The sequence below is a fragment of the Zonotrichia albicollis genome, chromosome 2 (assembly GCF_047830755.1).
Source record: "Zonotrichia albicollis isolate bZonAlb1 chromosome 2, bZonAlb1.hap1, whole genome shotgun sequence".
Lineage (NCBI taxonomy): Eukaryota > Metazoa > Chordata > Aves > Passeriformes > Passerellidae > Zonotrichia > Zonotrichia albicollis.
In genome coordinates, this window is record NC_133820.1 from 102269651 (window position 1) to 102285027 (window position 15377).

Sequence of the window (15377 nt, forward strand, 5' to 3'; positions counted from 1 at the left end):
TATTTAGATCCCTACTCAATTTAGCCTCACATTCTTGACACTTCTTTGAAACTGGTTATAGTTTTGCCTTGTAACTTTATCGGTCATCTTCTCAACCACTATAAAATCTCAGTCAAAATAGCTGAAATCACCCAAATGATTCTGAGATGATAAGTCCTTTAAACAAAGGTACCAAATCTAAACTGCTGTATATTTCCCTATATCCATCATTTCAATGCATGAAAAACATAATACAAAATAAGACTTTTCACATGATATATCCTCTTCTCCATTTTGGTTTCAATCTGTGACCCCTATATTTAAGGATCTTTTTTATTTGGCTACCTTGGTATTTGTAATGGGAAAAGTTCTACAGCGCCTCTGAATTGTTTTTCAATTTTGTCCTTGTGTGGTGTCAGTTCTTTGTTGTTAAACCAGATTTACACAGAGATTGTGACAGTAACAGCAGCAGCCTGTAATCTGTCAAGTCTGTCTGAAACGTCCTTCAGTTGCCTTTGTAAATTTAGCACATCTGTACAAAGCCCCTTGTGTAAAATGTATGTTCTGGTTTTGATCAAGACCTCCATATGCTCACAGCAAATTTCAAGACACTTCTGGTAGTGGTATGCAAATGCAGAGATAGATTCAAGGCATTTTGCTGCATCTCTTTGTGTCTTTTTCCTGCTGCAGTAATTGCTTTGCATTTCTCATTTTTGTGGTGTATTGATGATAATGTTAACATGGGAAAAGGTTGTAACTTTCTTGGTTTCTAATTTTCAGGGTCTTCTTATGAAGGAATTACCAACTGATCTTCCCATGTTTGTTTTTCTGAAGATTATTCTATATTCAATTTTTAATTTTATAGCTAAACATCTCATTTTCTGGAAAATTTGGGCCAAGGAATTTAAAAAGCAGGTAAGACTATGGTTCAAAAATATCTGTCAGTGGCTTTAATTTCTTCCATTTCCTACTCTCCTATTTCAAACTTCTGAGGAATGACAGAAGGGAACTATCCAGGTTTTGACTCTTTTTGAAAGAACTCTATGTACACTGTTTTCCATGAAGCACAGAAATTTTGGGCTAGTGTCCTCCATCCATTAAATACAATGATTCCCAGCAAAGTACTTTGCTCTCTGCTGGGCTGTCCACCCTCCAAATATCTGATAGGTATCTTACTTCAAGGGAACACACTTAGCATGTTGATGAATGAGGAGCCACCACCAGGAAATTGTAAATGAACATAGATCTACAGAGAAAAACTCATCTTCTTGTCTTAAAGATTCACCTCTTGAGGCTGGAGCTAGACACAAAACCCATTAATTTTTTTATAAAATGCAGCTGGGCATTGTAACCGTGACATTTCCTTCCTGTACTCTTCTGCTGAGGAGTTAAGAACTTTCCTCTTGCATGTGCCAGGGACTGGTTACACACCTATGACTTTGGAAAGTTCAGCTGACAAGCAGTGACTTCCAGCTGCCAAGACAGTGCTCCACTGCCAAGCCAAAGACATCTTTGCATGTACCTTCCATTTTTCTCTATTAAAACTCCATTTGTTACAATACATTCACAGTTGCCTGGGGTCTCTTCTGAAGAAACTCCAGGATGTAATTCCAGTGTCACCTGTGTTTTAAGACCCCATTTAATAGGTATAACCCCTAAACCCACCACGGTTACAAATGGAAATTGCAGGGATATGTACCTTCTGAATCCCACTGGGTGTGACAAGTCTTAGACAAGACTTGTGGGAAGCAGTGACAAAATCTACCTCCAATCAATGTTTCAGAGGAGGTGCAACAAGCTCTTCGATCCATTGTCCTCATGGATAGAAAAGCTACCTTAGGATGAGCCAGGCACTTTTTTTCCCCATGGTCTCCAGGCAGACAGCTCAGTGTCCTCTTACTGGTGAGTGCTTAAGATTTCACAGCTTTCTGCAAGCAGAATATCAAACACCACGGATTTCTGGTGTCTCCAGAGAAAGGCAGCTGCTGCATTGCATATTTCTAAGTTTTGTCTTGAGGGAGGATATACCAGGCCTGACATGTAAGTAAACTATCTGGATCCATTTTTTGGTCTCTTCTGTGTTTTTCACCTCATCAGTTTTGAGTGTACAAGTTAGAAATACACATCCTCATTCTTAGTAGATAATATTAAGCATGTGCATGTGGTATTTCTCACTTATCACTGATTGCTATAAAAAGTTTTGCAATCATGCATAGATCCAACACTGAAAACTACCAATAACACAACCTATCATGTTTATACTACATTGAGGCCCTGTACATTTGCTTATGCCCCAAAATTCCCAGAGCACTTATGATGCCAAGTGAGTCCAGACAGCTCAGGCACCATTTGGTAAGTCAATTTTCTCTCAGTCAACTACCAGGAAATCCACCAGTGTCTTCTTCTTTTTAGATTTTCAGGACAGCTAAGATTTCCATTCATAGCTCGAAATAAAAGCATAATGTTTTAGTGTCAAAACCACTACAAATATCTCATCTGCTTCCATAAATGTGAAGGGCAACATTCATCTTTTCCCAAAAGTAAAAATGAAATTTAGTATCCTACGAAATCTTTACAGGTTTTGTTTTATTGGTAGATAATGAAAAATATGAATGTCTATCACAGAAGCCAACACATTAAAGTTGGAAAGGACACAGCAGATCAATTAGTTAATCTCCTTGCAAATCAAGTTCTATTTCACACTACACAATATCATTTGTCCTTTCTAATTCTTATTTACCACAATCATTCAAATCCACAAAAGAAATGAATCATTTTAATGACTGGGTGACCTTTTTGAATGATGGAATTTTGGGGGAAATGAAATAGTATGAAATCTTCAGAAAACTGAACTGTCAAAACTGCATTGGGTGACCACATGGTGATCAGGAGTTACTATATCATGTGTGCTTGAAATGGGCATGTTGGTATCTGAAATACAAATTCCCCAGCTTTTACATATAAGATATTTAAACAGTAAAACTCAAAGCAAATTGAGCTCCCCTGTGGATATTTAAGGGTTACAAGTGAATGTAAGTCAAAACACAGTTGATGTTGAAATTACAGTAGCCTAGTTACAAGAGAAATATACTGATGATGGAATGAACCCAGAAATAACTGATGCTAAATTAGCCTGGTAAATGGGCAATTAGCACGGATGTGGTGCGAACAAATGTGCCTCAGGTTTTACCATGCTAATTATTCAGAGGCTTCATAATTCAGACCTTCACTGCCTTTTGTTTTTTCCTGCAGTTCGGAGGTACTGTCACATTGCAGCAAAGTTTTATTGTGGGAAAGGAAAGCTTTCAGTGATAACCCCTGTGTGACATCCTCAGCCTGCTCAGCGTTGCCCTTCCCTTGGTGCACTGCATGAGCACAGTTAATGCTTTGGATATGCACAGGGATGGGCTCTGCCAGGTGGGACACCAAGAATACACAAGGTGAGTATACAGCCTTGGTAAACCTCATCAAATCTGGTTGGTTAAGCTACATTCATAGATATCTATTTATTGTAGCAACTGTGGTGAAGACTTTAAAAAACAAGAAGAAAGATGGTTTGAGCTGTCAGGACCATTAAACTACTGAGGCATTTTCTGAAGCTGAGGTGGATCATTAATGAGTGGTTTCAAACCCCTACAGTAATTTTATTTTCATGGATTTCCATTATTTGAGCAGTGCCAGAAATATATTAATTAATTTTTCACTGATGCATCTAAGTAACCTTTTACACACAGCAGACAAATAAAATCAACAGTGAAATCATGGTTTAATTATTTACCTAGCAACAACTTAGAATCAATGCAACATCTCTTACTCACTGTGATAACTTAATCTCCTTGCTATTCTCTTCCTTTTATGTGGTTATCATGCAATCAGGAGACAAAAGATGATGGGATTTTGCTCACATAATTATAGCTCATCAAAACGGCCCTCATGAACAATTCATTCATCAGATTTGACCCTTTATCTCTTGGAGAATTATCTCTGAATTTATCATGGCTTTTATTATTTGGCTGATGAAGAGCTTTTTCCAAACATATCTGAGCCTGAGTATCGTGAGTACTTCAAGTGTTTGTTATTTAGAGTTCACTGGTTGGATGTCAGCCCTGTTGTACGGTATTTTTTTTTTTTTTTACTGCTTGATTAAATAGATGTCCTTTGCAAAGTGGAGACATACAAAAAAAAAATATTAGAGTGCTGAAATCTTCCCAGGGAGAAAAGTGCATATGCTATTGGGACTCACTAGGAAATTAAAGGCCTGAAATACAAAGTGTAGGTATAACATGAAATAAGAATAACAACTTACTGCTGTGCTTTACCATTTTATATCTGCCTCAATATATCTCATTGTTGAACCACTGCCCAACCTTACAGAATTTCAGGACTTTTTAGAAATTATTCAACATTAAACATCAAGGCTACTACATGTTGCAGTTGATATCAAATTCTTAATAGTTTTGAATTAAAGTCAGAAGGAAGCACTTTCATCATTCTTTAGAAAAACAATAAATATTCAGATAAAATGCTGCAAATGGTGTAACACACCATAAATACCACTACAAGTGGCTTTCATGAACTCTTAGAGTGCAGTCTACTTACGCTACTCCTACAGATCCCCCTCCTTCTACCATGCTTAGGTCTGTTGCAGATTTGTGGTTTAATAGGAAATGTCAGATTTTATGCTTTCATACATATGCACCCATTTGATTTTGTCCTCTAATTTCTCCAAGACAATTTCTCAGTCATTGCAGAATGGTGATAGTGAGTCCTGTGGTCTACCTGGGATTTTGACACTTTCTAAGAAAAGAGCAGTGCCCTCTCTTCTCTCTGCCCAAACCTATAAACTCATTACTCTCTGAAAGTGAGGAATACTTTCTGACTTGTTCAATAAAATAAGTAACACTGAAATAATATACTTTACAAGATGACTTAGTAATAAAGCTGGAATTATACTCTTATCTCTAGCCAAAATACTCTAAATCTGGGGAAAGTGTTCTCACATGTTGTTCCTTCTCCTGTATTATGTGTTGTGTCTGTCAGTCATCAAGCCTCTAACTTGTAAATTTGCATCATCCCCACCCGTCTGTCAGTGTGCTCTGATTAACTCAGCTCTCAAAGAGAAAATGTGTGTGGAGCCTGTGACAGCCTGAAAAGCTTTTTTCCAAATGTAATCTTCCAACACATTTGCGTAAGCACTTACAAAGTAATGACTGTCCTTTACCATGGGCCTTTCTGAGGTTTTATCTCACCGCAGGCTTGTAGAGACAAATAATACTCAAGATAAAGTGCACGTCACATCCCATCACTGCTTCCCCTCTCCCCTGCATCAAACAAAATCAAACTGGTACAATCTAATGTGGAAGAGTGACACAGATTGAATGATTCATTTCAAATGAAGGGAGAAAAAATAAGAAAGTACAAACAGTGTTCTGAGAAAGAAAATACACTGTATATTCTCCTCTGTAGCAAATTGTGTTTCCCCAGTCTCACCTTTTGGGAAGAAACCCTCTTTCAGAGTACACGATTCAGTCCAGGTTGGTATCTTGGGCTGGACTGGGGTTTCTAGAGTAACTTTTCTGCAGCAAAGACAGTGATAAAAAGTCTCATTTATTAACTTACAGATTTCCGCTTTCTGAGGATGAGACATGTAGTCCCTTTCCTTGGTCAGAATATTAAAGACATCAGTCTTCTCACGTGCAGCTAAATTTCATTTAAGATATAAGAATTTAGCATTTTTGAGGTTTCCTTTCTTCCTCCATCCTTTAAGTGAGGTCAGCCATGAAGTTTTACAGTTACAGATGAGATGAAGGCAAACACAAATGTGCTCAGCCATATCCTCTCCTTAGAAAATCAGGTGAGGAAAAATTGCTGGGTTCTGTCACAACAAATGATAAACTACATATCTTAGATAAGGTACTGCTCAGGTAGCTGTAAAAAAATTATCATGGAGTAGTGGGGTAGTGAGAATAATGCAGGAAATGTTATTTGGTAAGAAGGCAAACAGTGTGAGATGACCTCTGGAGCAGAGATCTTCCTTCCCATTCTCCTATGCCCCCCACACCCCTCCTAACTGCCTTGGGAAGCAGTCTACATCTTCTACACATTCCCCTTGGCTACCCCCAGACATTGTCCCCATCCCCTGAGTAACTGTGCCACCCACCAGCTGGGAATATGTGTGTGCCACGGGGCCCAGACAGTGCTGCAGGCAGGGCTGGGCTGCTGAGCTGGGCAGCCTGGAGGAGTGCTGAGAGCTCCGTCCTGCCCTCAGTGAAAGCAGCAGGAGCTGTCTCTCCTCTCCTCACCTTGAACAGCTTTGCCAGTAATTATCATGTCTGAGACATCTACCTGCCTCTGTGAAATGGGGTATGATGGATTTGAAAAAAAGCCTGTTGTTACATGTACTTGAGGAATTGCACCTTTTTCCTTAGGAATTCAGACTAAAAGGACTGCCTGTCTCTGAAGCTCACCTTTGACATGAGAACTATTCACGCAATTCAAGAGATGTGACAGCCTACAGTTCTGCTAAAAGTATCACCTTAATGATCATATGAGCAGAAGATTTTTTTTTTAATGTGCATTATCATTGTGATATTTTTTACCTAGCACATTTAATTCATAAACACACACACACACACACACACACACACTCCCAATGATTTGCATTTGGGTGTTTAAAAAAAATCTAAAACTGTTCAGGTGTGCATGCATGTACTTACAGGTATTTAAAGGTTCCTGGAGAGGTTCCTCCTGTTTACTGACCTGTTATTTTCTCTTATTATTCTTCCTTCTTGGATTGGAAAACAGAGACAGGAGATTGCACCTCTCAAACATCAGGGAGCACAAAAGCATAATCTGTGATCTCAATGAGACTGAGTTGCTATCTGCTCTTTCTATCAGAAATGGTTTTTAATATTATTAAGCTTTCTTTTCCATCAATACTGCACTGTTGACTTAACTCTCCCCTACACAGTTGTCAGTGCAGACCAAATAACTCATTTCAAATGCCATACATGAGCCTAATATGTTTGTGGATGGTAAATGTCATACAAATTTAATAGTCATATTTTTTCACTTCTAAATACACGGTCAGGAAAATACAGTACATTGATACAAGTGTAGGAATGAGGCATAAACTTTGGAAGGAAAATAACATTTCAATAACTCATATAACCTGTTCAGACACCCAAATCAGGATAGCAACATAAAATGAATACATAAAATAATTTCTTAACATAAGACATACTCTATATTAAATCAAAACCTATGTCTGGTTTGCCACTCGAACAGAAGGTTTATTTTTATGTGGTCTATAATTTGGTCAGAGCATGGACTCAAAGTAACTGAGGACAGGAAGGTGGAGGAAGAGTAAAGGCAGAGTTTTATACCAGGGGATGTGAATTTTGCATCATGTTCAAAGCAGAAACAGAAGTCAAAAAGTACACCTCCCACCAGCACCCCCAGCATTAAAATAATGGAACAAAATTAAGTACTTTCAAACAGCAGACACTTAACCCCAGGCCCCTCATAGCCTCTTCAGAGGGTTTGAAGCTCTCCCTCCCTCTGTCCTCAGGCACAAGGAAGAGGCAGTGTTTGCATCCTTTTGTCCCCTCTGCTTCCCTGGCTGGTCCATACAGCCAGTCACTGGCACTTCCTTCTGCCACACGGCACTGCCATGGCTCCAGGCTGTCACTCAGGAACTACTGTGTTTGGATTCAACGTTGGGGACGATTCCCTATGGGAAAAATTGTCTCTTATCTCAAAGAAATGCTGGCATTGGGCAGTACAAGGGGCTGAGGAAGAATAAAAAAAAACTGGCCAACTGCTCAGAAAACCCCTCCATGTTCTCTAGGATGAGGATGGATGAGGATGCCAGGTTTGGCCCTATGTACTGTGTACATTGCTGTGCTAAAAAGACAGGTTTTTACAAGGCTTCAGAGAAGTTTTCATGAATTTCCATTGGTCAGCAAAGATTGATTTTCTTCCCTTCAGTGACTGTCTCTCCAACCTGTGACGGTCTGGACAGTTTCCTCTGGTGAGCAAATGTTCTTCAAAGAAAGGTTTCTAGGGGTGCAAATCCAGTAAGAGGAAATTGGTCAGGGTCAACCAAGAAATCTCCAGGAAAAATATAAAGAGTCTCTTCTGGATCCACAAAAACTCCTTGTCTCTCCCTGGCTGAATTACTGTCGTACTCCTCAATAAAGCACTTGAATTAGCAGTTGGCAGCCGGCCAGCATATCTTTCATTCTGTCCAAAAGGTGAAAGGCAGGGAATTTGTGAGCTTTTCAGAGCAAGCCAGTGATGAGTTTGCTCAGCAGAGACTGAATATCTGGTGAACAGCTTGCCACAGCTTTTGTCTGCCAATGCTATCATTTTCTCTATCCACCCTTTGTCCCTCCTGATTTCCACTCACGCTAACACGGAATGACGGGCTTGCCCATTTAACTCTGCAGGCTAAATTTCAGCTTCATTACTATGTATTAGACCTATTTTCACCCCAATTTAACATTAATAGAGTAATTTGAAGAGTTCTTAACTGAGCTGCAAATCTCCTAAATTACTTTTTTACTTTTTTTTTTAATGGATTTAGCTTAATATTTAACATTTCTTCTAATTTAATGTTTATACAAATGCCACACTTCTGCTCCTCCTCTTTGCTCTCTACTTGGATCCAGGCTTAGAGGGCATCATGGCCATATAGCTTTGCTGCTGTCTGCTCCCATTAGACTGATCTGAGGAATCAGCTGTGACCACAGCCTAATGCTGTTGGACCTGTTTACAGCCTATGACAAAGAACTTCTAAGCAATTATCCTTTACAGTAAATCCTTTTGTGACTGTAAAGGTCCAATATCTTCTTTCTCATTCTGGCTCTGAAGTCATTGCCTTCAAGGATTCCTATCCCTAAATTCTGACTGCACCTAAAAGAAGCAATGTGAGCTTGAGGACCCCACAGACAGGTTCTTTTAACCTACACCCACCCTAAAAGTGTTTGCTTTGCTTTTAAGAATGGCCCAATTTAAGAAATCACTGATTGTGGCAGACAAAACATTTATACTTGCCTAAACTGGATTTTTTCCTTGTGAACACAAGATTTTAATAAACTTTCTAAGAAGTTGAAAGAAACTTCCTCTCTGTCCCTTCAGAGCTTTCTGGGTCTTGGACTGAGGCTTTTAACAAAGAATTTATAAACAGAAATGGCTGGTAAGTCTCTACTTGAGAAGGGGCTCTGAGGAGTCTAACCATACTCTGGTCTCAATAGTCTCAATTTAACAGTGAGTCTTTATTTAATTGCAACAGCATTGGTTTTTGGAAAAAAAGTAGTTGTTTCCATTCCTGAACTTTTCAACAACTGAAATGTTGCTAAGGCTTAAATATTTCAACAGAAGGGTGGGCTAGGGGTATATGTTTGGACTTCAGTGAGTTCAGGTTTTTGGCAGGGAGGTGAGCCCTTTTTCTGCCAATGTTAATGATATGATTTGATGATAACATTGCAATGTCTCATGGCTCTCATAAAAACTGGAGCCCCCTAATTTTTTGTCAAGAGGTACATTACATTCCAACCCCTGCACTGCAGTTCTCAGTGTTTGGGCAAGTCAGGTAGGATGGCCTTGCCAGAAGCTGAGGTGAAGTTTTACAGGGACAGACAGTCCTGTAGTCCTGGCTTTCCCTCAAGTGCCCCACCCTCAACTGGATGGTACATAAGCCATCACTCAAAATATATGGAAATGGCAACAGACATTACCTTGTCAAGAAGGTTAAAATGCCTGAGAGCTTTCTCAGGCTTTTAAGAAAATAACTCAGCATTCTATTTTAAAAGTACAGTAAGATAAAAAAGAGCTGCCACAAAAATCTTTTTATGGCAGAATAGGTGCTTTGGGGGTGAATATTTTTCTCTAATTTTGCTTTTCTGGGTGGAAGAGCCACCCAGAAATTCAACGTAGGATTCAACGTATCCTGGCAGTCCATTTGTGAAATTGCATTTCAGATGACACAAAAGGGGCCTTTTAAAAAGTTGAGAAAAGGCACATGAAGGGGAAAAACTCTTTTAGAAGATAAAACAGCTTCACACGAATTAAAGTTCACACACTTGCAGCTGGAATCTACTCTCACAGTGCCTGGTGCTGATGAACTTTGATATCACAAAGCACAACACCCTTCCCTCTGACTATTTTTTAAAATGTCAACCACCACAAACTGCTAAAGGTGGGAATAACATTTCTGGAGTGTATTGTAGTAATAAGACCCACTGCTGTCATTAAGGGTTTGTATATCTGTTTGCTCTGGTATTCCTCTCTGAAGTCTTTCCTGCTGTGACAGAGAAAAGGCAGGCTGGAGGAATTGATAAAACGCTTCCAGAGCCTGGAAACAGACAAATACATCTTCTTGTCCTTTCAGCTGGCATTGCTCCTGTTCCATTTACTGGATCTTGTTCTTCAGAAAATGAGGCACTGTTCATTTAATCTTTTACATCACAAACACAAAAAATCTTATTCATATTCTCTTGTACTTGTGGTACAAAGAACTGTTTTCATGTGCTTTAAACAAAGTAGTATCTGCTTTTTATGTATTTCAAATGCAGAGTGATGCTGTAGCTGTGAGCTTCATCCAGAATGAAAAAAAGCTGAGTTTATGGAGTTCCAGAAACCAGCCTCAAGATGACTGGCACCATTCAGAAGAAGCAGTTTTCTCGGTAGGGAAGAGTATCATAGATTCATGGAGTAGCTCAGTTTGTAAAACACCTTGAGAAGTCACCTGTTTCCAACCATTCAAGGTAGGTCCAACTTAGATCAGAATATCACCTTCTTTCAGTTCCAGACAGCATCACCTAAAACTGTTTTATCTTTACATTTACCTACAATGTCCAGTGCTTTGGCAGAGATCAGTTTTTTTTTAAGAAAATATATAATTTCTTTAGAATAGGGAAGAAGAAAATGTGTGACACTTTCCAAAGTGCATTTTGCAAGCAAAATCAAAATACTGATGAATGAAAGAGAAGAGAACCTTCATTAGAGAGAGTAATTTTATTAGTCTGGAAGCTGAATCATATTGAGAGTCCGTGACTCTCAGAGTGGCTTGAGTTCTGTTAAAATCTGCTGGTAGAAGAGGGATACCCCTAACTAGAAAGCTACAAAGGACAGAAACCTGAGATGCTATTTTTGCCAACTTGACACACTCTCAAAGTAACAGCACTAACTACTTACAGTCTTTTATAAAATGAGCTGGGGGAAAAGCAAGAGAGGCAGTCACATCACAGTACCTGCAGTACTCCAGCTAGTGGTTAAACCCAAAGTACACAGAACACATTTTCTAAACAGAGATAAACTGTTCTGGCAGTTCTAGACCTCTAGACAGTTCTCTCTTTTGAAACAAAATTGAAGTGACTCTTTAAGTATGGGAAGAAATTTCTCCTGCACCTGGGACTCTGTAACTGTGGTCGAGGGACCACAAGCTGATTCCTCAACATGTCTGGCCTCAGTATGTGGAAAAAGAGAGGCTGAAGCAACCATGGAGCTTAAAGGGCAGGAAAAAGAGGAGAAAAAATAGAGAGTACCAAACACAACTGGGCATATTCCTTCTCATTTTTGTGCCTCAAAATTTCCATCAAAAAACAGTGTTAAACCAAATTCTGGGGGAAAAAAATCTACACAGGGATAGGGGAGGAGGGGATTCAAAGCATTTTTTCAGAAGTCAGTAATGTCAAAGTGCTTTTCTTGATTGTTCAAGACAGGTGTATTTTATGGGGTGGAACCGGGTTCACTTTTTAAGCTAGTATGCTTCAGGGCACAGGATTTAGTTTTCAATCTTTGTTCACCATTCTGTGAGAGCAATGACAATGTAAACACTCCAAACCTGAGGCTGGAAATGTTTCCTGAACAGTAAGAAGTAAAATGACAGGGATTCAGAAAAGTACAATTATTTAGAGAGGCAAGAAAATAATCTGTTTTGAACAGCAGCAAAACCAGCTACCTTCTATTTTTCAAATCATATATTTATTAGTCAAAGTTAAAATTAGACCGACTTACTGAAAAACAATTGCCAGTGTGAAGGGTAGGGGAGAACAGTTTCTCTCCCTTTTCTGTAAAAAACAGCATATGATTAAGTAACTTTGGGAATCCAGTATGTGCAGTGTGTGACAGAGACATGGAAAGAGTCAGGGCAATAGGATCCCTCTGGCATCCACCCCCTTGGGCAGTCTCCAAGTCCTGGAGCACTGTGAAGATGTGCCATTGTCCCATTGGCTTCAGCAGCACAAATCCCTTGCCTTATAAGCAAGAATTGTAGCATTTTTCTTAGATGGAGATTGGCTCTGCCCTGATGCACACTGATATCTACTGAGAGGGTGCAGTGGGAGCTGGGGAGAAGCACCAGGATTGGGAGGAACAGAAGTGATTATGCAGAGAGGGACTGAAGTAGAAAGAGGACAAATAAGGCTATGTAGTGAAGAAGAAAGAAGATTTAGTGTTACACCAAATCTTAGTACTAATTAAAATGTAAGTGTGCTTTGAATTATGGGGCTATCACTCTGTTTTGTAATATTTGTGTCTCTCTGAACTGCTGGAGACTAATTTTTAAGGTTTACAATGTCACCTTTGATAAAATTGTATTTCCATAATTCATGGTGCTTGTTAAATTGTTATATATAGAACAGTATGTATTATGAATTAAAGCCTGTAATAGCTTTTAGGGCCAGTGACTACACTGAAAAAATACTGAACCCATAACTTATTTGATCTGGTTTGTCATTAAGATTTGAATAAATTATTCAGAGAAGAGTCATTGATCAGATAGAGATGATCAAACCCTATCAGGAATATTTGCTGAATATATTACAATATTCAACAACAGAAAACGTAAGGTACATAAAAGCATGTCTGCTTCTTCAGTGTGTTTCAGTATCAATCATCTCCTGGATTAGTGTTTTTCTCTATATTTCTTCAGATTTCAAGCCCTATTTTTTTTTCTGAGACCATTTTGAGCGTAGAGCTGAACTCTTTCATAATTTTTTGCAGCATGCAAGATATTTAGGGAGATATATTTACACTTAGCCATTCCTGACAACAGAGCATTGTTACACTTCCATATCACACTGTTCAAACCAGAGCTTTCTTAGGCAAAGAAGGAGTTCATACCCTCATATACAGTGCTACAAAAATATTAATGTACTGAGGATTTTTTTTAAGTTTGGTGGCACATATAAAAAATATATAACATCTTCAGATAAAGAAAATGTCCCTCACTGGGTAGTTCTTTATGGGGGAAGTCTGAAACTGCAAATTACTGCCACAGTAACCCAGGGAATGCTCCAAAATAGCAAGGAAACTAAAGTAAAGGCACAGAGAAGTTTGATATTTTAAATCGACCTTTACACCTTTTACTTCATCTAAATTAAAGAACAAAGCCATATGAAATCATTACAAATTCTCTATAATACATGGTTTAAACCTCTCTTGATAGGATAGCCTATAAAATGGATGAGGAAGCAGTAAAAAAAGATTGCTTTTAATCCTGTGGATTCTTTGTGGGTTATGACTGGAGTTAGGAGCTAAAAATGGCAGAGTTTATGATCTCAGGTCCATGTAGGACTGATAACTAAAGGAAAAGTGCCAGAGGAGCCAACAAAGACTTTGGCTGCTATTAAGGGAATTTGCAATCACATTTTTCTCTTTTTGGGGCCCAACTCCAAGATGTTCATGAATGTCAATAGGTCATTACCAGCAAGGCTCTGACCACTGCTATAATAAGTGATGTCAGGAAAAATATATAGCAATAAATTCAATCCTCATAGTCTTCCACTTTGTTTGGTGGATCTATTTTTTACTAAACTATGTCACTGGAAGGTTTACTTGAGTAAGGTACACCTAAGAATTTAATTGTACCTAAGCACTAATTGTTGCATGCCTAAAATTGGGGATAAATTCTGTCCCCTTCCTTTTTGTATAATACCCATGAAAATTAATGACAGTTACCTTATAAAAGGACCAAAAGCAGTAATTTTTTTATTACAGACTATAACTCCCTGCTGGCTGATGAAAAAATAGGTTTATGAAGGGAGAAAGGGGAGAGGAACATGTCAAAGTCAGTATAGCAAAATAAAAGGAATGGCCAGATTTTTTAAGAGGGGAGAGGAAAAGACAGAAACTATGGCTATTTAACCTTAATGATATCCAAATTTATAATTTTTATGGGTTTCTGATAGTCTGAACAAGCCACTGCATCTTAATAAACAGTGCTGATGACATATTAATCAATATAACTTCTCTGAAATGTGTATATGCAGGCAGATCAGTTAGCAGATGTCAAAATAATGATCAATATATTGCATTGACAATGAGTTTTTGTTTGACAAATAATAATAATAAATAATTAATTGACACCTGAAGAACAGACTTCTGGAAGCTCTGTTTCCATTTGGTTTATTTTCTGTATTCAAGGATAACTGATGTTTACTAATTTGTTTCATTTTTTTCACAGCCTGTCACAATGATTCTTCAGAATGATAATTTTCCAGATATAATTCTAAGTATTTTACTTGATTCTTGACTTCTCAAAGAAGCAAAACCTATTTCTTGAAGCAACTTTTAAAAGAACCGTACTCTTACAGGTTATAGAATATACAAAGCGAAATTAAACCCACAAGATATGTTAAAAGAATTACACTCTTGCACTGGAATGGCATAAATAATTAGGGATAGAGCTTCTGTTTTAGATTTATGCAGCTGAGAAGAGAAAACTTGGAAAAAGCATGTATTGAACTATTCAATATCCCACAAAGTGTAAATTAAAAATAAAAATTATACCACGGAAAATGCTACTTTGAGTGTTAATTGTAGCACAAGAATAAAGAGGAGCTGGAGGATGATAGTGTCTTTGTTCTGCGCAGGAATTATTTGCTCAGATCCACCACTAATATCAGTGGAAAGCCTTTGTCTGAACTGTTATGAACTCTGCTCCAAATGAAAGTCAGGAAGAGTGGCACTGCAGGATACCTAGGCACAAACCTGTGTAACACTTTGAATGAATGCCACATAATCACTAGGTATTATTCAAAACCCAAATACATGCTGAGAACCCAGTTAAAACTCTGTCATTCTTTCTCATTACCTTTCTATCAGCCTGAATATTCCCAGTATAAAATAAATGAGAATACCTTGGGGAAAGCAAATAGTTTTTCAGTGTTGCCAAAAGTGCCACAGTCACCTTGGCCTGTTATTAGAATTTAAAAAGCCCAACAAAATATTATCTTACAGAATGATATTTGCTGCAGATTTTTGTGCTCTGTCTGAGCCATCAGCTCTCATGAATATCTGGACAGCCTCATGTCCATCCCAAGGCACTCTGCTGCCCAGATTGGATGACAACGTTATAAGAGTTGGTTTGACATGATGGTTGTTCCTTATTG

At 38.4% G+C, this 15377-nt stretch overlaps 1 long non-coding RNA gene across 1 annotated transcript; it reads left to right on the forward strand.

The window, feature by feature from the left end:
• Nucleotides 1-769: 769 nt before the first annotated feature.
• Nucleotides 770-14774, forward strand: LOC113459401 (uncharacterized). The gene is made up of 4 exons (XR_003380579.2): nucleotides 770-894; nucleotides 3232-3419; nucleotides 10557-10748; nucleotides 14450-14774. It is a non-coding gene; the product is annotated as an uncharacterized LOC113459401 (long non-coding RNA).
• The last annotated feature ends 603 nt before the right edge of the window (nucleotides 14775-15377 follow it).